Here is a 26,046-nt window from a genome sequence, read left to right on the forward strand (position 1 = left end):
GCTGCATTCTACACAAACTACAGAATGAACTGACACCCCACCTAAGAACCATGTTCAATCATAGAATCACCTCAGGCTTTGTGCCCACTGAATGGTGCACAGTGACAGTTATCCCACTCTACAATGGGGGAGCCACCACGGACCCTGGGAAATACTGCCCCATTAGCCTGACGAGCCTGGTCTGCAACGCCGTGGAATGTATCCTCATGGGACTTATAAATAAAGACACTGGTAATCTCCAGATACTGGACCCCATCCAGTTCGGGTTTGTAAAAGGCAGATCATGTCTCCTAAACCTGATAGACTTCTTTGAAGCAGTCACCAAAGCTGTAGACGAGGGTAAGCTGGTTCACACAGCCTATCTAGATCTTGCCAAGGCTTTCAACACCATCCCCCACTCTGGAATTATAGATAAACTCACTAAACTAGGTATAAATCCCTATGTCACAAGATGGGATGCCATCTGGCACACTGACAGAAACCACACTGTGAAAGTAGCAGACTCCAAATCCGACTACAGACCAGTGACAAGTGGAGTACCACAGGGTTCAGTCCTGGGTCCTCTCCTGTTTGGTATCTACTTCTCTGAAGTACAGGCTAACACAGAAGATCTTTGGCTACTGAACTTTGCAGTTGACTGCAAACTAGGAGCCATAATCGAAACTCCTAACGATGTGGACATCCTACGAAAGGGTCTCACTGATGCAGATGCCTGGTGTCAAAGCCATGGTCTCAAGCTCAGTGCCAAAAAGTGCACTGTCATCCCCTTTGGTAAAAACTCTGTACCCATGAACTACCACATAGGCGGTAGTCTACTCAACACTGAAAGTATGATAAGAGACCTTGGGACACAGGTGGACAGTAGTCTCTCCTTTGATAATCACATCCCCACAGTAGTTAGGAAGTCCTTCTAATTGGCACACTTCATCACAAAAAGTTTCTCATCCAGGAAAAAAGAGGGCATTGTTCCCCTCTACTCATCAGTCATTAGACCCATTATAGAGTACAATGCCCATTTTGGTATGTACCTCACAAGACATCTACAACAACTGGAAAGGCCGCAGAAATACCTCACAAAGAGGATTACTGGCCTCAAACAGATGCCTTATGCAGACTGTCTCAAAAACCTCCAGCTTTACTCCGTTGCATATCACCTACTCAGGGGTGATCTCTGCCTAACATACAAAGCTATGTCAAACCCAGAGCTGTTGGACATGATCCACTTAAAGAAATCCCAGTCCCTCCAAGCTATACGCTCTAAGGACCTAAACCTTGTCACCACAATAAACAGAACATGCTGGAGGGATAGAGCCTTGTCCCAGAGACTTCACATACTCTGGAACAAACTACCTATCTATATCAAAGAAAGCTCCTCATTAGCACTTTTCAAGAAAAATCTTAATGACTGGTTGGGAAATAGGAAATTCACCCCGGGGATCACTTCTGTGGTTCTGCTCAACTGGGGCACAAGAAAATAATTTTCTTGGGTGGCGAAAGCCAGGATGCCTTTTTGGCTAGGCTTATTTAGGCCCTAGGGCCAGTAACCTAGTACCTACCTATGAACCTATGAACTTATGAACCTATGTTTAAGGGTGTTCATGTTTTCTAAAAGGCTGGCCCTCTTTAGGGATCTGATAATCCTCTAGAGATATGATGATAAATCCAACATTACAATCATCTGCAAATGTGGTCAGGCAAACATCTGTGACATCAGTTTTGACAGCAGAGAAATGAAGTAAATTTTAGTAGGAGTAGACTACTTCTAAATGTTACAGGACCCCACAATTAGAAAACCTTTTACAGGAGAGTGTGCCTGCAATCCTAATTGAGTGGGCTCTTATTCTAAGAAAGTTTGTCTTGGGTTATATCGCAGTTTACATTTTGTTTAACTAATATGTTGATAATGTCTGAGGAGAGAATGATGATGAAGAGCGTTGCCAGGTCAATGTATGTGATGTGCAATGTTTTGCTCTCATCAAGGGCTTCAGTGAATTTTTAAAAGAAAACTTTAATGTTGCTAAGACTTATATCTAAGCAAGCTGATTTTCAATTTAGCCACTTCAGGTGAAAAACATTGTTATTGTCCTTATGAGCTCTATGATTTCATGATGCTTGTTTCTTCTTTTGTTATAGGTAAGTGTCACCTGTCACTTACAATATTATTATGTCAAAATCTGAGCCAACGTCATAGTACAGAGTGATAAAACTGACTGAGACTCAGGTGACTAGTTTATACTTAGCAGCACAGACACTAGGATCCTAGCTACTGTGGATGAAGAATGATGAGGTCAAGACTGAAAATTTATCTCTAAGAGTGGGGAAAAGGGGAGCATTCCTGGAATGCTGACTTCATCTAAAGCGTCAATTAAAGGCTTCTGCTTACTTTCATGGAGTGGCTGGACTACTGAGGTGATATTACTCACAGAAGCACGGGGCATGCTCTCACAGATGAACATTGCACATAATAGTTATGTTCAGAGGTAAACAATTGGTCTAAGCAGAAAAAAAGCATGATAGCCAGCTGATGTTCCTACCACTACCATTGCCTCCATATGGGAATCACCTATGGACAGACAAAATTCACTGACCTGGTAAATGGTGGAGAGGCTTAAGGTCATGAAAATGAAGACAAAAAGAAATGTGTTCTAGTATACAATATATAGTGTTATGTGACCACTTTAAATATTTGTGCCATTTGTGTGACATTTTCTCAATATCTGAATAGTCTATTGTAAATTCCAGCCTTTAATCAACCATATATTACCATCTCCTCTGGAAAATCCAGTAAGGAAATGACAATGGCCCCTGTTCTTCAGAAGCTTTGAATTATATATGAATTAAGGAAATAAGGAAAATGTTTAGGAGCTAAAAAAAAAAGATGGCCAGTTTATGCAATTGTTAGGTATGTAACATCACACAAGAAAGGTAAGGCACAAGAAGATAAAAACAGCCATAGCAGACATGGAAGCATTTTTAGTGACTGTATGGAAGTGCTAAAACCAAGTCCAAGATCCTCTTAAGAGTTTGAAAAAGTACCCACTGAAAATGAGTGCCTGGAAAGTTGTTCAAAGCAGAACAGTCTATTATTATTTGATGAAGAAGGTAAATAAATGCTTAATATCATATACAATTTCACTATGAGTCATTGTTTTAAAAGAGACCAAGAAACCAAGTCTCTTGAGCATGGCTGATTTAGAAACTAACACAGTAAGAAATGTAAGCATTTCTTTCAGTCATGCCCCCCCCCCCCCCACTAAACACACACACACACTCACACACACACACACACACACACACACACACACACACACACACACACACACACACACACACACACATACATACACACACATATATACACACACAGACACACAAGGCTCAGTGTGAGTGCCACTGTCCACTATAAGTTCAGCACACAGCTGGGCATTCCCTGTTAGGTTCTGGATGTAGCTAAAGAATGCCTTATGATTGTCTTTAGATACTCATGCTAATTTAGACTCATAACTAGCTTTAGAGGACTTAACAAGATATCTGATTTTTTTGTTCAAGCTGTGGAGGGTATTCTTCCTCTGTTGAGTTAGCTCCCTTCTGTTCTTAGGTGTCATTTATTTCTTTTGTTGTATAACTTATTTTTGCTTACAGTCCACCAGGGGGCTTTTTTTTTTTTTTTGGAAGACCTGGTTTTGTACAGCCGAGTCAATGCATTTAAGTGGCTATATAGGGAAATTGTGTATTCCTGTGCATAGGAGACATTGTTGTCTATGTTGTTAGGGGCTTTATACTTTTTATCCCATTGCTCAGTAGGCAATAGTTTGCTTTGGAGAAATTCTCCAGTTTTTTTTTTCATTCCTGTAGGGTGTCAGGTTTGATCTTTACTTCAAATGAGACATATTTATGGTCTGACCGTACGAGGAAGGAAAACACAAGGTAGCGAGTGACTTCCACATTCATAAGCATTAGGTCCAGGACATTTGAGCCCTTGTGGGTGTGCGGACCAACTGTTCCACGCTGTTTGAATTAACAAAGTCCAGGAACCTCATAATGATCATGTCTGCCCAATTGATGGAATGATTTATTTTTTTTTTATTTATTTAACATTTGTTTTACCAGGATAAAATCCAACTGGACAACAGGTGTCCATTTTCAGTGGAGTGCTGGGGAAAAAAGCTCCAAGAAATTACAAGGAGAAATACATAGGTGAATAACAAAGTGGAAAAAATGCTAACATGTGAGGCAAAAAAAAAAGTAAAATGCAAACAAACTCATAATATAGTCAGGAGATCACAAATCTTACAGTGATAATGCAATGCTAACATGTGAGACAAAAAAAAACAGTGTGATAATACAATGTTGAATATAAGATACCCAGAAGTAGGTACATATTTGTGATATTTATAGTTAAATGCAAGAATAAACTCATGATACAGTCAGGAGATCCCAAGTCTTGCAGGAATAGAACAAATTATGAACATGAGGTACCCAGAACTAGGCACATATTTACAATATTTACAAAATGTACAATGCACATAGGTGGTAGTCTAATGTATGGTCTGATATGGGATAGTTGAACTCTCCCATGACCAAGGCATTTGGCTATATGTTGAGTGAATCTAGCAATTCCATGTAGGCAGTGTGCTTCTCCTATTTCATGGCTGGGGACCTGTAGCTAATGATGATGTAGAAGGTTATTTTTCCTATAGTTAATCGGACATGGAGTATCTCAAGAGAGTCACACAGTTTCATTAGTTTCCAGGTGTATTTTGATTTAATGAAGATGGATACACCTCTACCTTTGTTTTTTTGACACTCGTTTTGGGGTCTGAATGAGTGAATGCATTGAAGCCTTGAATGGCTGAGGTTCTGTCAGCAGCCTTGAACCAAGTCTCTGTGACTGCACAAACTTCAGCATCTTCCAAGGTGAGGAGTGCTGGAATAAGGTGTAACAAAAGCAGGAAAGGTACCATTTGCCTTTCTCAGCCTTAAAACACAGGGGCTATAATGTGTTTTGCAGGTGTAAGTTGCAAAGTATATAGAAGGTTAGAAATTAAAAGTCCAAAGGACAAATATACATACCTCTTAGTCTCTGGTGATGGGAGTGCACATGATTTCCACACACTGATGTAGAGACAATTTAGTCCCAATGAAAAATAAGAAAAAAAAATAGTAAAGCAAGGCCAGACATAGTTTGAAAGTATTTATTCCTGTAGTGCACAGTACATAGGAAGGAAGAGAGGTCAAAGATGAGCACACTGATTCTCATTAAAGTGGCAGTGTATGACATCACTGAAACACAGTGAAAGAGCAGCAGTAGGGAGGCAGAAAATATTTTTCTCATGTAAGAGGATACAGGGTAGTGTCACAAGTGACAGTACAAAAACAGAGCACTGAAACATTCATAACATTCAAAATAAGAGCACTGAAACATTCAGGGACAGTTAAAGACATACAACAAGGCAACATGGATGAAGATGAAGTAAGTGTTGAGGATATTGTGGAGAATAATACAGCACTACCTGGTGTTTAGGTTAGCATGTACAGTATCACCTCATCCCAAAAAGGATGGCCACATCTATGTGTGGATTTAGATAGATAGATAGATAGATAGGTAGACAGACAGACAGATAGACAGCCAGATAGATAGATAGATAGATAGATAGATAGATAGATAGATAGATAGATAGATAGATAGATAGTACACTATACTTGTGGTTTAGCCCCTGTGTCCCTCCACATTTTTGTTCTGCCTGTAAGATAGTTTGTGTGATCTATTTAGGGTGCACTATTAAGGACAAGTCTTTTCTTTAATTTGTTATTAAACAGGACTGTTGTCATGTTTGTTCCATAAGTGCATATGTGGACATATTTTTTTTTCATTTGGACACACTGCTGTTGTTTATAAATAGGCAACATTTTTGTATTACATGCAGTATGACATATTTGTTTCTCATGTATTTTTCATTATTTATGTTTTTATATTCCATAATGTAGTTATGTACTGCAACCTCATAAGCTTGTACACACTGTCTTTAACTGTGCTACTTCTTATGTATTGAGCCATTATATGCTGTCACAGGCATGTATAGTATTTTTTGTGTGTCTGCTTTTCACTTAATGTGGTTGTTGCACCATTTGATGTGATTCTTCTAATGTGGTCATACATAAAATGTTGTGTGTCATGCATCTGTTGTTTTGGTGTCCAGAGGAAGTCATGCTTTTAAATTTTTGGGACATCAGGTGAGATATGCATACGAGATATGTTTTTTGACTTTATTTTGCCTGTTATGGCATATCACATTTATGGATTTTGTTACTTTACTGACAGAATTCTGTGAATGCTTCCTATAAACTTTATGCTTTACTACTAATGCTTCCTGTAAACTTTGTGCTTGACTACTAAACTGCCCTGCTTTATGCTTCATTTAATATGGTATGTGTTTAACACCTCTACTGTGCTTAGTTGAAGAATTGTGGATAATTCATAGGTTCATAGGTTCATAGATTGGTACTAGGCTATCGGCCCTAGGGCCTATACAAGCCTAGCCATAACAATTCCCTGGCTATTTCTTCCTACACTATTTACTTCCCTGGACCCCTGTCTAGCAGGGTGACTGACATGATCCCTGGGGTGAATTTCCTTTCTCCCATCCAATCATCAAGGTTCCTTTTGAAGAGGGCCAAAGAGGTGCTCTGCTTGACATGTATGGGCAGTCTATTCCAGAGTCTGGGGAGTCTCTGGGTCAGGAACCTATCCCTCCAGCATGTTTTGTTTATTGTGATGACAAGGTTTAGATCCCTGGAGCATGTGGCTCTGAGGCATTGGGATTCCTTTAAGTGTAGCATGTCCAACAGCTCTGGGTTTGACATGGCCTTGTATGTTAAGCAGAAATAGCCTCTGAGTAGACGATATGTGACAGAGCATAGCTGGAGTTTTTTTATGGTGGTCAGCATAGGGCCTGCTTTAGGCCTTTTATTCTTTTAGTGAGGTATTTCTGCAGCCTTTCTAGTTGTTGCAGATGTCTTGAGAGGTACATACCAAATGGGGGGTTGTATTCTATAATGGATCTAATGAGGGATGAGTACAGTGAGAACAATGACCTCCTTTTTTCTGGTTGAAAAGCCCTTAGTGATGAGGTGTGCCACATAGAAAGATTTCCTGATGTTGTGGCAATGTGGTTATTGAAGGTGAGACCACTGTCCACCTGTGTCCCTAAGTCTCTTATCATACTTTTAGTGTTTAGTGTACTGCCACCTATGTGGTAATTCACGGGTACATTTTTTTTCCCAAAGGGGATAACTATACATTTCTTGGCATTAAGCTTGAGCCCATGGCTCTGGCACCAAGCATCTGTTTCTGTAGAGTATCGACATAATTCGGGAATTCAGTAATAGCTCCTAGTTTGCAGTCATCTGCGAACTTTATTAGCCAGAGTCCCTTAGTGTTGGCCTGCACTTTAGAGAAGTAGATGCCAAAGAAGAGAGGTCCCAGGACTGAACTCTGAGGTACTCCACTTGTCACTTGTCTGGAGCTGGATTTGGAGTCAGCTACTTTTACAGTGTGGGTTCTGTCAGTAAGCCAGTTGGCAACCCATCGAGTGACGTAGGGATTAATGCCCAGCTTAGTAAGTTTATCTTTGATTCCAGAGTTGGGGATGGTGTCAAAGGCCTTGGTGAGGTCCACATAGGCTGTGTGGACTGCCTTTCCCTCGTCCATGGCTCTGGAGACTGATTCGAAGAAGTCAATCAGGTTCAGGAGACAAGATCGGCCCTTCACGAACCCAAACTGGGTGGGGTCCAGTGTTTTAAGGTTGCCGATGTCTTTGTTTATAAGTTCCATGATAATATATAACATGGCCTTGCAGATCAGGCTCGTCAGACTGATGGGGCGGTAGTTCCCGGGATCCAAGGTGTCTCCCCCCTTGTAGAGTGGGATAAATGTAGCTGTGCGCCACTCAGTGGGCATGAAGCCTGAGGTGAGGGTATGATTAAACATGACCCTTATGTGAGGTGCCAGTTCATTTTGTAGTTCATGTAGTACACAGCCCAGGATGTCATCTGGTCCCATGGATGCTGTATTCTTAGCTTTGGAGAGTGCGTTTTTTACCTGTGTGGCTGTTATTACCGGAATTTGGCAATCTTTGGCATTTGACATCAGGTGAGATATTTGGAATTTGGCAGCTCAACTGTTTACTGTTGGGTTTTTTGCTGACTGGCTCACTTACCTGTCTGAACCCGCTCTGTTCACCCTGCAGGCTCACTCCGCTCCCCTACATTGCCCCCAATTTCCACGCACCCCCAGCACCTCTACATTTATACCTAACACCACCTACCAAACTTACTATCCAATCATGGTGCTCTTCCTGTTACCCCCCCCCTTATTCTCTCATCAAAGAATACTCCTCCTCTTTTTCCCCTCCCACTACTACTCCTCCAACTCCTATATCTCTATACGCTCATTCTTCCATTGTCCTTGTCTACAATATCTAACTCTCTCCATTCACTTCTAGACCGTCCCTTCTTAACTAGCATACCACATTATTTTTCCCTTCACTGTACTTTACCCTACCCTATCCTAACATGAGCAACCAAACTCCCCTTAACTATCCAACTCCTCAGCTCCCTTCTCATCTTACTAATACCTCTGTATCTTGCTACTTCTTACTCCCATAAAGCTCCTCCATTCCTCCCTCCTACTTAAACTATCCCTAACACCCAACTACAATCTTTCCAACTCTCTCACTTTCACTTCATATCCTCCTCCCTTATTCCTCCCAACCTACTGCACCTTTTTCTTCCCAAACTATACTCTACCTCAGCTAAAACTCTCTGTTAAACTTCTGCTAACCCCAGACAAATACCTACTACACAAACCTTACAGACTAAAACGTATCACCTGTAATGTCCTAGCCTTATCTGGAGACATTCATCCTAACCCTGGCCCTTGCCTCAGCACAACCTACTCCATCCCTCCACCCTCTCCTTCAACTACAACAAATAACACCCCCCCTTTCTCTTCTCCTCCCACTTCTCCTCTTAGCACTGTTAAGATCTTCACTATCAATGCCCAGAGCCTTAACAACAAATTTCACCATGTTCAAGCCTGGATTAATCACAATCAACCTGACATCCTAGCCATCTCTGAAACTTGACTAAAACCCCACATTACTGACTCTGAAATCTTACCTCCTGGTTACCACATCCTCAGAAGTGACTGTTTAAACAAAAAAGGTGGAGGCTCTGCTCTAATCTACTCCAATCTTCTCTCTCTAATTCCTCTTCAAATCCCTACCCCTAAATTCAGAAATTCCGAAATCACAGCAAGCCGTCTCCATTTGAATAAACATAAAAATATCTGCTTCATTTCTTTATACATCTCCCCAGGCAACAATATCTCCACACTTGAAGACATTCTATACTGGGCCTCTACTGAAATAAAATACGAAACCTATATTCTAGACAATGTCAATATCGACTGGAATAAAATCAACATGTCATCCCCCTCTCTATCCATTAACCTTCTCAACTTCACTCAAGTAATCTTTTCAACAACTCGCCATAACAAAAATCACCCCCCAGGGTCCATCATAGATTGGATTCTAGTCTTCCATCCAAACAAAATCACTCTCTGTGGCACTATCCCTGACACCTTCATTGACCATCTCCCTGCCTTCATCCATCAAGTCAACTAGCTCCATCCAACACCAACATCTCTACGTTCAAACTCGTAACCTCAGCAACTTCAACCCCTTAACTTTTTCTAACATGTTTAAACAAATTAACTGGCAATCTCTAAACACTCTCCCACTCGACAACGCTGTTGAGCATTTTAACTTTATCTTCATAAATACTCTTAACTCCCTAGCCCCGCTAAGAAATAAATTAATCAAAGCTAATTCTGCCTCATGGCTGACCAAAGAACCTAAACTAATTATGTGTCACAGAGACAAATCCTGAAAGCTCTATCAGAAAAATAAACTGTCCTCTGCCTTACTCCAATATACCCAACTCTGCAACCAAGTAAAAGAACTTATTACCAAGGACAAAAAAAACTACTATAATAAACTTCAGTCCAATAACAATAAGAACCCAAAACAATTCTGGAAATCGGTCAACTCCCTTCTCCATCCCGGATCACGGAACAACCCCTGCCCTGACCCTAATCTATCTGACAGTGAACTGAGCACCCATTTCAACACCTTCTTTACTGAATCCATAGTTAAGCTAACTAAAACATTCCCAAATAAGAACCCACCTAACTCCCTCTTCACAATGCCCAACAACCCAAACAACAATCCCCTTAATTTCCATCTCAAACCTGTTTCCACCATTTTTATAAAAAAGCTTCTATCCAAGCTAAATCCATGCTCTAAAGCCCCTGACAACATTCCCTTCTCCTTCCTCAAACATGCAGCTGAGGGTATTGCTCTCCCAATTAGTATTCTGATTAATAGATCCTTAAATGAGTCATACGTACTGAAACTCTGGCATTCAGCCTACATTCTACCTCTTTTCAAAGGAGGCAAAAACACCACTATTTCTAACTTCCGCCCCATCGCCCTACTCTCACCAATATCTAAAATTCTAGAAAAATGTGTCCACCACCAACTTTTACCTTATGTAATTCAGAATCACCTCCTAACACCCACCCAGCACGACTTCCGTGCTGGCCACAGTACCATAACTGCCTTACTATCCTTCCTAGAAACTGTCAATCAAGCATGAGACTCTGGACTCATTGTATCCACAGTACTGCTAGATCTTTTGAAAGTCTTTGACACCATCTCCCATAGGCACCTTCTTCATCATCTGACTAACCTCAATCTCTCCCCTAATACTCTATCCTGGTTCTCCAGTTACCTATCTGACAGATCTCAAGCTGTCAAATATAAGAATTCCTCCTCTTCCTTCTTTCCTACACCTACTGGCATTCCTCAGGGGTCCATCCTTGGACCCATGCTTTTCATCATCTTTATAAATAACCTTCACACCATCATCCCCGACACCACAGTCATCCAATACGCTGATGACTCTACCTTGGTCTGTTCCCCCCCCCCCCCCAGCTTTCCTGAACTAGTGACCAAAACTCAATTAGCCTTTTCCACTACAGAGAACTGGATGTACCAAAACCACCTTTCACTCAACTCCATTAAATCTAAAATACAAATTTTCCTCCCCTCCAAGGTTTCCTCCTTGGACAAAAACACTTTCAATGTCCTAAGCCAAACTAATACTGCCATTGAAGTGGTCCCCTCTGCAAAACTCTTTGGCATTACCATAGATGAACACCTCAAATTTGATCTTCACATACAAAAAAACATAAAGAAAACCCACAAAAGCTAGGTATGCTATATAGGAAGAATCATTTTCTTTCCAACTCCTATAGGCATACCCTGGCAATCACCTACCTCCTACCTTCCCTTCTGTATGGAGCCCCTCTTCTAAACAATTTGTCTGTTACCAACGCCTCTAAGCTCTAAGCTCGAAGCTTGCTATAATAAGATCTTTAAATTTGCCACCAAATCCAAAACATCAACTCACCACTGCCTCAGCCTACAATCTCTGAACTGGTTAGAACTCCCTAACCACCTAGACTATCTGCAACTAACCACCGCTCACAAACTAATATTCTCCCCTGGTAAATGCCCAGCCTTAAAGAACATCCTTCCTCCTTACATCCCTAACAGATCACTGAGATCTGAACACCAAAACATAATCTCCATTATCAAACCCAAACGTCCCGCTGGCCAGCTTCTACTTTCCTTCTCTCTAGGTAAAAAATGGAACTTTCTGCCTCCTTCTCTTAGGACTATACCCAACACTGAATCCTTCAAGACCCAACTTTTCCTTCATCTATCTTCCAAATGGAAATGCTCCTGCTTTCACCCCACATAAATTATAGGGATTCCCCACTAAGTTCTCCTTACTCCCACTCCACTATACTCTCATACTTATTCTTATTGCTCCAAAGAACCACAACTAGCAGACTTTAATTAACTCCAAGCATGTAAATATTGTAATCATCTGAAAAAAAAATGTTTAATTTTCTGTTGTTAAACTGTCTCATAATGTAGACTACACTTTGCAATTCTTGAATGTATGAATCCTACTGTTGTATTTCACTTTGTAACCTTTATTTGTTTTTTGCAACCTATATTGTATTGTATTTCACTTTGTAACATTTATTTGCATTTTGCAACCTTTATTGTATTATATTGTTCATGGAGCTTTTCTCCCAGGCCTCCACTGAAAATGGGTACTTCTTGGCCCAGTGGACTTCCCCAGTAATCAAACTGATAATAAATAATAAAATAAATAAATAAATAAATCTTCTGGTATTGAGATGGGCCATTTAGGGAGTGAGAGGGGGGTGAAGTTGGCACTGAATCGATCTGCCAGGATATTGGCAATATCCTTGGGATCAGTATATTTAATGCCATTCTGTTGTAGCTCAGAGAAGATCTGAGCATTGCCATTTAGATTCTTGGCATAGTTATAGAATGCCTTGTGGTTGTCTTTGGAATCTTTGGCAATTTTATTTTCATAACTAGCTTTGGAGGATTTTATGAGGGATCTCAGCTTCTTACTGAGGCTGGTAAGGGAGATTTTTGCATCCTGGGATTTTCCTCTTTTCTGCAACAATTTTTTCCTTTTGTTGTAAAGTTTGTTTATGGCAGGGGACCACCAGATTGGCTTCCTTTTTTTGGAAGAGAACATTTTGGTTCTATTTGGGATGGCACGATTCATGCATGAGTGGATGTGCTTGTACAGTGCCTTAGTGTAGGACTGAGCAGTCAAACTTTCAGTTCCCGTCTGCATGGGTATCATGAAGTTGGTAACTTCTAACTTGAGTAGCATGAAGTTGGCTTTGGAGAAGTTTTTTTATGGAGGTTTCCTTACTGGGGGGTGGGGGTGGGATGTGGATGTTAAGGATGATTAGCTTATGGTCTGATCTGACCAACGGGGGGGGGGGGTGACCATAGTTGTGGAGCATCGATTTCCCATGTTGGTAATGTCCAGGTCTAGGATATTGCAGCCCCTGGTGGGACTATAGATTAGTTGATCCAGGGCATTGGAATTTATGAATTCCAAGAACCGTTGGGTAAAGGTGTTGGTAGTTTTCCCAGTTAATGGCAGGGTAGTTGAAATCACCCAGTATTAGGGTGTTTGGTTGTATATTAATATTTCCCAGTATGTTTAGAAAGGTGTAGTGAGAATCTTGGGACATGGTGGGGGATCTGTAGCAAGCTACAATTTGGATTGCAGTCTTACCTAGTGTTAATTGCACCTGGAGAATTTCTGACGCATTGTGTTGGGCAACTAACCCAGTGGTGTGAATATCCTTGGTGAATATGGACACTCCTCCACCTTTAGTGTTACGATCCTGGTTTGGTGGCCGAAACGTGTGGTAAGAGTTGTAGCCTGGTATTGCAGGGGTGCTCTCTGGAGCCTTGAACCAGGTCTCGCTTACTGCACATATATCGATGTTCTCCATTTTTAGGAGTACCTCGATAGAGTGCATTTTAAGGTTTAGACTTCTAGCATTGAGTAGCATTACCTTCAGATTTTGCATGCTTGTACCTGTTATGATGGTGGTTTTGTCCTTTGAACTTTGCCTAAAAAAGGCACTATAGGGGTGGCAAGAGCCTTTGCCAGTAACCTGAATCCCATGGGCAACAGGTGCAGATCATCTCTGGCAAAGCATCATGGTCTGTCTATCATGTCGTCCCAGGCAGACAGATACTGGATCCCCTTTGAATGACACCAGAAGCTTAGCCAATTGTTGAAGTCAATCATTTTGTCCTTATATTGTGGTATCATTCTGGGCGAAGGCAGGATGCTACTCAGGGCTAGGATCATACCTGTCTGGGCCACATGATCCAAGAGCTCTTCCATGTCTCTTTTCATGTAGTCCAGGGAGGTACATCTCAAGTCATTCACTCCAACATGGACAATGGCAGAGTTATATTTGTACTTGTTGTGGAGTGACTTGAGTGCATGAGTTATGTGGCAGATCCTGGCACCCGACAGGCAGCTCACTGTAATTTTCTCCTTGTTCAGCCTGGTGAGTTGGACATCAGTGTGCCTGACTATAGACTCTCCTATGATTAAAGTGTTAGGTATGTTGTCTTGCCTTAGTGGCTGTTGCTGGGTGGCACACTGGTGTTGTGAGCTATGTGACATTTTGGTTGTGATTGGTGTTTGTTTGCGTTTCAACTTTGGAGGTCCTTGTTGCTTGGGCAGGTTACAGTTAAGGGCCTCCGCATATGTGGATCTAGTGTTGCTATGTGTGGGTGCTGGTGTTGTGAGTTTAGAAGGGCTATGTGTTGCTTGAGGTGTAGTGCGGGTGTTAACCTTTTCCTCTTGACTGGCTTGCACAATCTTGAGTGGAGAGAGCTTTGCTTCCAGTTTGGCTATGTAAGTGCATCTCTCACAGGTTGTAGTGTTGGGTGATAGGAGGAGAGGGTTGTCTGTGTACATGAGGCAATTGCTGCATTGCCCCAGTATGCCCAGATTCACCAGGTGGACAGGAGAAATCAATGGAAGCTGACCCTTGGACATGCCTGGTTTGGTGCTTTTTTTGAAATGTACAGGAGCTGTTTTCTCTTACCCTAGCAAGGTACTTTGCAATTATAGGCTGTTTAATGCCTATGATTAATTTATCCTTATTAATAAGGAGAGTTGAGTGCCTGTATCAGTTTAAGGCTTACTAGTGCTTCCCTGCAGGTATTAGAGCAAGTGCTAGTCACAGGGATGCTTAAAGGTAAGATGAAAAAAATGCACACTGCAGTGTGCACTAGAGAAGTTAGATGTGAAAGTAGGTAACTTAAGTTTTACCTGTCTAAAAAGTTAAGTTTTAGTGGAGAGTCACTATTTTTAAAAAAGCAAGATAGTTTGAAAGGGGTGATCACTTTTGTATTCCGGTACTATAGAATACAGTAGGATGGCCAATAAATTTAAATAGTTAAAGGGGAGTGATTTCACAAAATGATAATATTGTGCTTACTCACACAAGCCAGTGAAAGCAGAGAGGAAATGAGATATATGGTCAAATTAATATAAAAGGCAGGCAAATAAAAAGACAGTGGTATTTCTGCCTGACTCACAAGAGACAGAGCTGTGGGGTCTTTTGAAGTTTTAATATGCAGTTAAAAGCAGAACACAAGCAAAACACAAGGTAAAGAAAACAAATCACAGCACTCAAAATATAAAAAGGCAATAAATTAATACAAAATACAACAAATAAAAAGCAAACCAACCTTTTCCACACATAAAGGTCTGCTATAAAAGTCAAGGCTTTTTGATACTGTTCTTATAATGTTAGAAAATTGCTTGCATACTAGAAGCTTTATTCTCATGCACTGGTGAAGGTCATGAAGTGTGAGGTTTGAGGTTTTGTTGTTCTTTAAATGTTCTATTCTTTTTCGATAATCCGATTGAATAAAATTGTGCTCTGCATGTGTGCACCCTTCTGCCTTTACTTCCTCACTGTCAATCACACACTCATCCACAGTCACTAACTCCCACGTTCGCTCTTTCACTCCCTCATTCTCCCATTCTTTGTTAACTGTGTGAATTTGGTTACTTACATTTCACCTTTATACACTTTCACTCACTGCCTGGATTTGCTTTCTTATTATTTCAGCCTTGCTATAACTTTCTCATAAAGTCATTTGCTTTGACACACACACATTAGAAATGTCTTTCTGTTCGACATTTTTTATTTCATTGGTTATTTAGGTTACCAAAATGCCAATATATAAAACAAGATAACGCAAATTTCTAAAAGTCACAAAGAATGCCATATCACTAATCTGACTAATGAAAACTTATTTATAGTGTTACATTGTGATTTAGAAGCTTTAACAGTTTTTTTTGTGGAGGGGGGCTGTACTAAACTGTGTTTGGAATGCAAAATTATATGGCTTAAGTGTATTGTAACTTATTCAGGGTAGGCATTATGATTTTTATTTTTTAACCTTTAGAAGTACATTGATAAATTGTATCTATTTTGGAATCATCATCCCTGTGAAAAAATGTCATAAACTATGTTTAAGACTTTGATTGGAATACTCTGTTTAAGAAGGTACGCTGTAGTAATATTTGCAGTAATATTTGTAAAGTGAGCAGTTGTTGATATCTCCTAGTATTATTAACTATTATTTCAAGTATCTCAGACCACAGAATTACAAGACTATTGAAATATGTGGAACTTTTAGACATGACCATTTTCCAAATGTATGCTCTAACTCAATTTGTCTTAGAAATTTTAATTGTGACAGTTACTTTGCTGTGCTTAGTATGTTTCAATGTAATCTTTCCTTTTCCAGGGAAGTCTCAAGGACTTTAACATAATGAATCATCTGGTCAATGGCTGCACTTGAACAACAATTACATTAAACCTGGTAAGAGCTACAGCAATTAAATGTAATAGTATATCATTTTAAATCGTCATGCAAAGTTTATAGACTTAAACCAGATTTGATGATAATTTTATGTTTGAGCATTGCCTGGATTCACTACGGTAATTAACAAGATCCAACTAATCACTACTGATGAATATTTACTTGTTTATCTGAACACTTAACCTTATAACAACTTTTAAGTTTTTATTACAATATATAAAAAGTCTTTTCTTATAACTTACACCTCTTCACAGATTTCAGAATTTTCAAAAATGATGCCTCACATCTCTAAAGATCATCCTTACTATTCAAAGTTCTGTACTTTATCATTATTTTTATGTTTTTTTTTATTAATTTGATTACCTGTCTGTGTTGATTTAAAAAAAAACATCTAGTTTAAGAATATTCCAGTTTGAAAAATATATATATATATATATATATATATATATACTCACAAGTGAAACATTGCAAGTACAATAGTGATGTGCATAGTCAAATGGAATTGTCAGAAAGGAAAATGTATTCTTTGTGCAAATGCAATTTGTGTTTAGGGTAAACTCACTGGCACTGTCAGATTATAGCATACACCGTTTATTACCAATAACTAAGAAAAAGGATAAAACAGAGTTTTCTGTTAACAGTGGTTTTGTTTTACTACTTCAAATAATATTTTCATAATAGCAATAAAGGGCATATACAGACACATGCGCTAAAACACACACATTCCCTTTATCTGTCTCTCTCTCCCCCTCTCTCTCTCTTTATATATATATATATATGTGTGTGTGTGTGTGTGTGTGTGTGTGTGTGTGTGTGTGTGTGTGTGTGTGTGTAAATGTGTGTATGAATACAATGTCACAATCATTTGTGATTTGAGTATGTAATACATTTTGGTAGCAAAACACTTACTGAGACAATGCCATCAGTTTTAGCTGATAGCTATCCCACAGGAAGACACAGTGGAACAACATATTCACACATTTTTAGCCTGGAAGAAATTTTACTCTCTGGCGCTGCTGTATGTAATATTAACAATACTCTTGTGATTATATCACACTAATAATTGTAATTAAACTAAGTTAGTTGAAGTGTGAATAAAACACAAGGGAATTTGGGTAATATTATTGTTCTTTGCACTGTAATTAAAATAAGAATACCCAAGCTGGCTTTGCAGATTTATTTCACACGTAGCTCTCCACTGCTCTTTGACAGCCTGAGATAGTAATGTTTTATATGTCTAAATTATTAGCTAAGGAATACTTTAACTTGCAGCTTCATCAACTAGTGTTCTTATTCTTCCCCATTCATAATACACATCTAATGCAGCAGATCCTAGATAGAGTTCAGTTTATAACTTTATTAATCACAAAGACAACATATAGAGGCACTAGCTCAAGGAGTCAATTATTGGGTACCTATCATAATCAATTTGTTAATGCTTTTAATAAATAGTCTTCACAACACTTTAAGATCGATAATTCAGACATATTTCTTTGCAGCCCACTGAGATTTAGTTCACAGGTATTCTGCAACAAATAGAGAAAAAGAAGGGTAGAAGATAAAGCATTTTACAGCTGTAACACATTTAGAGATGCATCTCAGATAGCAGGCAAAACTGAAGTGTTAATCTGATGAACAGAGAGCTTGAAAAACTGCAACCCACTTCATTGTATGAGATTTTTCTGTGATAGCACAGTGTTTTACAGCTTCTAAAGCTGTGAAAATGCTTAAGAAGGTGATCTGTGTTGACCACTGCTTCTGTTTTAGTGAAAATCTAAAGATTAACAGCATGGAATTGTGTTTATCAAACATTATATACATTTCTTATGCCAGAAAGGTGGCTAACAAAGTCCATACAGGTGTATTTTGTATGTCAGAAAGGTGGCTAACAATGTCCACAGAGCCATACAATCACATTCTGAATTTATGGTAAAAAAAACAACTTTGTTGAGGATCTTACTGATGTAAGAAAGTAACTTAAAATGTTAGAATGAGCACATTTCAGAACTGTTGAGCTCTAGTATTACTTTAGTACCTAACAACTGCTACCACGGAACAGTGATAAGAGCCTAAAACACCAATAAAATCTATAAAACACTTAGTTGCCACATTTTTTTTGCATTGGTAGCATGAAGTTCATTGCAGCTTTTTATATGATCGGTGATATACTTCACTTATAGGTAACTTTTATAGCTGTAAAACATTTCATTATATTTTTTCTGTATCTAGTAGCATACTAGGGGAGCTAAAGCTCTATATACTACAAAGAACAGGGCTGCCCAATCATAACTCACTTGCACTGCATGGAGCAACATGATTGCTCTTCAAAACTGGTAAAAAATAAACTTGTTAAGCACTACCCTAACGCAGCACCTAATCTCAACAGCACATGAGGTACATATTAAAAGCTTGTTAAGCACACCTAATCACTGTTAAGTTCAGGTGTTATACTAGAAACTGACAGGGGGCAATTTTGGCCTGGCAAAGAACAGCAGCATGACATAAATTAGCTTTAATTGCTGTTAGACATTCAATCTTACACACTTAGAAAGTGTGGCACAACAACGTCTGACAGCTTTTAAAGCTATAAGTTCTACAGAAGAGTACTTCAGTTCTCTCTATCTTTTGACTGCACCAAATGCTTTGTAGACTTTTAAACCTTACATTTTTTTCTGCAAGTAGCAGTACATTGTGAAGATTAAGTGCTGTGCAATACAAAGAATTAAGACTGGGTCAACACCAATAACCCTTACTATGTGTTTTCAACATGGATAACATGATTCACCTCTCAGGAGTCACTCTCAAGTATAGTTTCTTGGCATCCAGGTCTCAATCATACAATAAGTTGGTTGTGATCGGAGACCCAGTTATTGAGCTTTGCTCTCAATGTGGATGTTAAGATTTAACTCTTGAACTTCCTTTTGCACAGCTTTACTGTTTTTAAGTGAACATCTTGGCATCCATTTCACAAATACAATGTCTTTTTCAGATTTTGGAGTGTGATCACAATACTCCTTGTAATATATTTATCCCTGACAACAGTGCAACAAATGTATATATTCATTAATCATTTTTGATAAACAGGCTAGAGGAAAGATTACTTCTTTATCACATAAGTATAATTCAGCATTCTGCATGCTTTATGAAGTATCAGCAAATCCAAAACATCACTTAATACAGATTAAATAAAGAATTTAAAAGCAATATAGTATGAAAATTGCTTCATATGAATACAAATGTCATAGTAACACAAGAACAAATTAAAAAAAAATCTTAATAACTGCAAAATGTCATTTCAAAGGTGTCCAATAGTTGTCAGGCTGGGAGGATATGGCTGACAGGCCAGACAGCTCTGTCAGGGATCATCTTCATCTGTAACCTCTAGGCTTTTGGATATTGACCAAAAAACATTATCTAGCCCTATAGTGCCTTTTTAGGCATTGCCAAACAGACAAGCCTTCCAACAAAATAAAAGCTTCTCAGGATAAGCTGAAGGTGTTACTGCTCAGTGCTAGGAGTCTTAACAAGAAACTGCACTCCCTGGAAGCTCTCTTCACCATGAAGAATGCTGACGTCTGTGCAGTTACCAAAACATGGTTCAAAGCCACCGAAAACACTATAGCAGTGTTTGGCTATAACACCTTTCATATGTTCCAAGTACCCACTGAATATGAAAGAGCAAAAAGCAGAGGTGTATCTATCTACATAAAGGATAAGCACCCCTCAAGGTTGGTCAAACAATATGACATGCTTGAGCCACACCATGTCCAAATAACCATGGGAAAAATCCATTACCATATTCATGCTAGCTAGTGGACCCAGCTTGAACCAGGAAACCCATACATCATACCAAAAGTAACAGAATCACTCACCATCCAGCCAAATATCATACTCATGGGTGATTTTTAACTACCCCATCCATTAATTGGGAGGCATACACTACCACTAACATGCTTGACTTTGTAAATTCAAGTGTCATGCAGCAGCTAGTGTGCACTTCCACTAGGGGAACAAATATCGTAGATCTGGTACTCACAAATATCGGAGTGTGCTGAAAGTAAAATCAGATCATAAAGTGGTGTCTCTTGAAATAAAGGTAAAACTCACCTTCCCACCTAACCCCCAAAACTTTAAAAATGTCTGTAAGTTTCCAAGCTCCCCCAAATCCTGAAAATGCAGAAACCTAAGTAGAGACATACACAAAAGGCCAGTATGACTATATACACAACTGCATAGAAATGGTATTAATAGGTTGCACAACAAAAAAAAGGAAATCATTTTGATTAATAAGAGGGAATGTGCACAACAGAGAAAAAAGTCCCTCATTAGTCTAAGCAAGCAATCAGGGAACTAGTAAAGTCTCTGAAAGCAGACTGTGAGGTAAAAATAGCTTCCAAAGTAAAGGATAACCATAAGGCATTTTTCAGTTATGTCTTATGAGCAACACCCAACAATGTGTGGAATTAGTTGTAGATGGCATCATCTATAGCTACAGAAAAAAAAAACAATCACCTATAGCTAGCCAGATCTAACTGGCTGACGAATTCAGCTCAAATGTCACCTTCCCATCACACACAATTCTCTCCCAAGAAATACCCTCCACCAATCTGCGACCAATTATGACCAAAATATAGGTTGTCACTGTGCTCTCTAAAGCTAAAAACCCAGCTTCAGTAAGACCTGATGATACACCAGGTTGCCTCTTTAACAGCATAAATCAGGACTTATCAGGCCCATTAGGATCTCTATTTAACCGCAGCCACCAGACTGGCTTTGTCCTGATAGAGTGGAGGACAGCAACAGTCATCTCTTTGCATAAAGGTAGACCATCTACTGACCAGGCAAATTATAGACTCATAATTTTGATTAGTCTTATATGTAAGTCCTTAAAAAGAATAATCATAGACCTGATAAGTAATGTTATAGGAAACCTCCAAACACAGGACCTGATCCAGTTCTGCTTTGTCAAGGACAGGTCATCCCTACTGAATCTGGTGGATTTCTTTGAGAAAGTCACTAAGGCCATGTGTTAGAGTAAAGCAGTACATACCACCTACCTTAACCTGGCCATGGCATTTGACACATTTCCCCAATAATGTATTATAAATAAATTCACAAAACTGGGTATAAATCCCTTTATCACCAGATGGCTCATGGACAGGACACATAGTTAAAGTGGGTAAATCCAAATTGGGCAAGAGGCCGGTTACTAGTGATGTGCACAGGGCTCAGTGCTTGACTCCCACTTCTTTGAAATATACTTCCATGAAGTCAAGACTAATGTGAAAGGCTTCCAAAGTTTGTTGATGGCTGCAAGCTGGAGGCACTCAATGAATCCCCCAGTTATATAGATATAGTTCAGGAGTGTCTAGATCAGACAAATGATTGATGACAGAACCTTGACCTAAAACTAAATGCAAAAAATACATTATCATATGCTTTGGGAATCAAATGCCTCTGCAAATTATAGCATCAACAGCACACCCCTAAGAAAATATATAGAGGTGAAAGATCTAAGCACACAGATAGACAGAGCTTGAACTTTCACTTCGATGTGAACACAGATGGGAGGAAATCTTTCTGTGTGGCACAACTTATTAGTAAATGAATGGTACTCCACATCCAAGAAAATTATAGTCTCACTGTATTCAGCCCTCATTAGACCAATAATTAAGTACAATACGCTACTAGGCATGTACCTGACTAGGCACTTACAGTTGCTGGGATGACTTCAGGGGCTCCTCACAAAGAAAATACAAGGTATAAACAACATGACCTACGTGGATAGACTAAAAGCCCTATCCCTTTACTCTGTCTCCTTGCAGCTATTAAGGGGTGACCTACATCTGATCTACAGGGCACTCAAAAATACAGACCTGATGGAGCTGCTGCATACCCACAGTCAAACAGCATGAGGGTCACCAAATCTAGTTATCTAAAGTTAGTGACTCAAACAAAACATGAAGGAGAGACAGATATATGTCTCAGAGATTACCCCTTCCTAGGAATAGGCTTCCTTTACACATTAATCAGAGCCCTTCCCTGGCCCTCTTCAAATGCAGTTTGGATCAATGGATGGGGAATCATACATTCACACCTGAGGTAGTGACTATGTCTCATATAGACAGGGACAATCTGTAAGATACTCAAAGCACAGACACAAATCCATGCCATCTTCTTGCCCCTAGGGGGCATATATTGGATAAAAATCAAGTTATACACTGGTTAGGCTTGTAAGGGCTATTAAGCTGTTAGCCTACTAATCTCCTATGAAACTATGACCAAACATATCATATCTTAAACTTTCTATTGAAAATTTCTTAGGCAGTTGTAGTAGCTCAAGTAAATATTAATGCTTTGTTCAAATGTAATGAATTTGTAGGTATCCAAAAAATACCCTACTGACATTCATGAATGACAATAATGCACCAAAGATCGACTGGGGTTTGGTGATCATAGAACTATGCAAATTATATTCATCTCTTCCAATTCCTTCCAGACTAATTAGTTTAAAAATAGATTTGTCCTTATCAGAAATTAACAAATTGACATTATAATCTAGTACAGTATGTTTATACTTGAAAAAGTGATTTTCTTCCTGTTACATTTTAATAGATTGAAATCAGGTCAGTGACATCTGAGGACTGTCTGCATCATAAACACTAGAGGATATCTTTATGTATGCAGTGACTCATAAAGATTTCAGTACCTGTGCCAGTCATCTGGCACTGGGATGTAACATATTTTTATACCATCAGTTACCTTTGCCTGGGAATGAACTCAAAACAATAAAGATACATTTCTTGTGACATAGTAAATGGAAGAGGCATAGTTTCTCAACTGAGTGCATTTACTTTTATGTCAACAGTCATGAGAACATGCATACATATGGAAATATAATATAACCATTACATTTTAAGGCAACTGGGATGGCATAAGTCCCTACCATGACTTTCTCATGAGTCTACGTGGGTAATCTAGAAAAAAAAAAAACATCAGAGGTCAGGGTTTCCAAATACATGATCCACTCATCAAGGAAAGTACCCTAAATGACTAACTTGCTCACAGAGTCATAGGATCATGTGTTCTTTTTAAACATATGACCAAGCGGATTATCAAGAATCTCAGACATTTCACCTTGTGCTGGTAAAATAAAATCAAACAGCATCCCTCTTTAAGGAGATTTTCTGCAAATATTTAGATGAAAATGTATGACCAACTATCTAGTTAACCCAACTGATTTTAAAAGTTTCTAACTGAAATGGTTGTGCAGTGGTTATGCGACTGGCTCTTAGTTGTCAACATTTCCACAGATATGGGTTCTAATACCACCTCTGCATATATGACATATCCTAAGATGTGAAATAGGGTTATTGCATTAACGTATCCGAACATATACTAAGCAATTGATATATGGCAATGTACATGTGGCTACGATTACAAGGCATCTTCTCCCACCCGATCTCACTAACTTTTTTCTCCCCTCTGCTTAAAAGTTAAGTGACTATATCTTACTGTCTTCACTCCACAGTATCCAAAGCAGATGATATATTGTACTTTGTATATTGTGTATATAATGTATACTACCTTTGTTATTCTAGCTAGAAATTTATGATAACATTGTATGTCTGTTTTTTTTAAATTGTTTTCTATGTATGTAGAAAATGTGATTGTATTTAAATTTCATAGGTTCATAGGGTTCATAGGTAGGTACTAGGCTATTGGCCCGAGGGCCTATATAAGCCTAATCAAATGGTACCCTGGCTTTCACCACCAAAGAAAATTATTTTCTGTGCCCCTGTTGAGCAGAGCCACAGAAGTAATCCCCGGGGTGAATTTCCTATCTCCCATCCAATCATCAAGATTTTTCTTGAAGAGTGCTAATGAGGAGCTTTGTTTGATATGGATAGGTAGTTTGTTCCAGAGTATGGGAAGTCTCTGGGACAGGAATCTATCCCTCCAGCATATTCTGTTTATTGTGGTGACAAGGTTTGGTCCCTAGAGTGTGTAGCTTGGAGGGACTGGGATTTCTTTAGGTGGAGCATGTCCAACAGCTCTGGGTTTGACATAGCTTTGTATGTTAGGCAGAGATCGCCTCTGAGTAGGTGATATGTGACGGAGTAAAGCTGGAGTTTTTTGAGATGGTCTGCGTAGGGCATCTGTTTGAGGCCAGTAATCCTCTGTGAGGTATTTCTGCGGCCTTTCCAGTTGGTGTAGATGTCTTGTGAGGTACATACTAAAAGGGGTGTTGCACTCTATAATGGGTCTAATGAGTGATGAGTAGAGGGGAACAATGACCTCTTTTTTCCTGGATGAGAAACCTTTTGTGATGAGGTGTGCCATGTAGAAGGATTTCCTGACTACTGTGGCAATGTGATTATCAAAGGAGAGACTACTGTCCACCTGTGTCCCAAGGTCTCTTATCACACTTTCGGTATTAAGTAGACTACCGCCTATGTGGCATTTCATGGGTACAGAGTTTTTCCCAAAAGGGATGATAATGCACTTTTTGGCATTGAGCTTGAGGCCATGGCTTTGACACCAGGCATCTATCTCAGTGAGTCCCTTTTGTAGGATGTCCACATCATTAGGAGTTTTGATTATGGCTCCTAGTTTGCAGTCATCTGCGAACTTTGTTAGCCAAAGACCTTCTGTGTTAGCCTGTACTTCAGAAAAGTCGATACCAAACAAGAGAGGACCCAGGACTGAACCCTGTGGTACTCCACTTGTCACTGGTCTGAAGTTGGATTTAGAGTCTGCTACTTTTACAGTATGGGTTCTGTCAGTGAGCCAGTTGGCAAATCATCTTGTGACATAGGGATTTATATCTAGTTTAGTGAGTTTATCTATAATTCCAGAGTGGGTGATGGTGTCGAAAGCCTTGGCGAGATCTAGATAGTCTGTGTGAACCACCTTACCCTCATCTACGGCTTTGGTGACCACTTCAAAGAAGTCTATCAGGTTTAGGAGACATGATCTGCCTTTTACAAACCCGAACTGGGTAGGGATCAGAATTTGGAGATTACCAATGTCATTGTTTATAAGTTCCATGATGATACATTCCATAGCCTTGCAGACCAGGCTCGTCAGGCTAATGGGGCGGAGTGTGGAGTGTGGAGTTTTCTCCTTGGATCTCCACGGAAAATGGGCACTTTTTGGCCCTGTGGACCATCCTGGTAAACAAATGCAAATAAATAAATAATAAATAATATATGCCATGTATATTCTGTATGCATATCTGTACTTGATGATGATAAACATGACATTAACTGTTTAATTAATGAAAACTGATAAAATAGTTAAGTGTTTACTCACAAACATAAGCTACAGAGTTTATTTCTCACATTTGTTCACTGTCTGGTCATTGGCTAGGAAAATAATATTCTGCAGACTGAGTGCCTAGTATTTACCCATGTAAAGAACAAATTTATGAGGGTTGGAGTTTGGCATAATCGCTAAGATGTTTACCTTGCAGATATAGGGTACAGGATTTAATTATCCCATTTGACAGAAACTGGATAGGATTAAAATGACCTGAAAGAGCAAATACCCTAGTATTTACCTATGAACATATGAAGTACTCTGATTATTGGTAGGGATAGTTGTTGTTGTTGTCTTTCGGCTTTTCCCGGTTAGGGGTCGCCAC

At 39.3% G+C, this 26,046-nt stretch overlaps 1 protein-coding gene across 1 annotated transcript in view; it reads left to right on the forward strand.

Annotated features, from left to right (window-relative positions):
- Positions 1 to 26,046, forward strand: part of PTPRD (protein tyrosine phosphatase receptor type D) — a 6,523,893-nt gene that overhangs the window by 1,626,492 nt on the left and 4,871,355 nt on the right. The window contains exon 6 of the mRNA XM_044061085.1: positions 16,326 to 16,400. The gene's annotated coding sequence lies outside the window, so the exon portion shown is untranslated. The remainder of the gene's footprint in view (positions 1 to 16,325; positions 16,401 to 26,046) is intronic.

The sequence above is a fragment of the Protopterus annectens genome, chromosome 2.part0 (assembly GCF_019279795.1).
Source record: "Protopterus annectens isolate FY-2018-M chromosome 2.part0, PAN1.0, whole genome shotgun sequence".
NCBI lineage: Eukaryota > Metazoa > Chordata > Ceratodontiformes > Protopteridae > Protopterus > Protopterus annectens.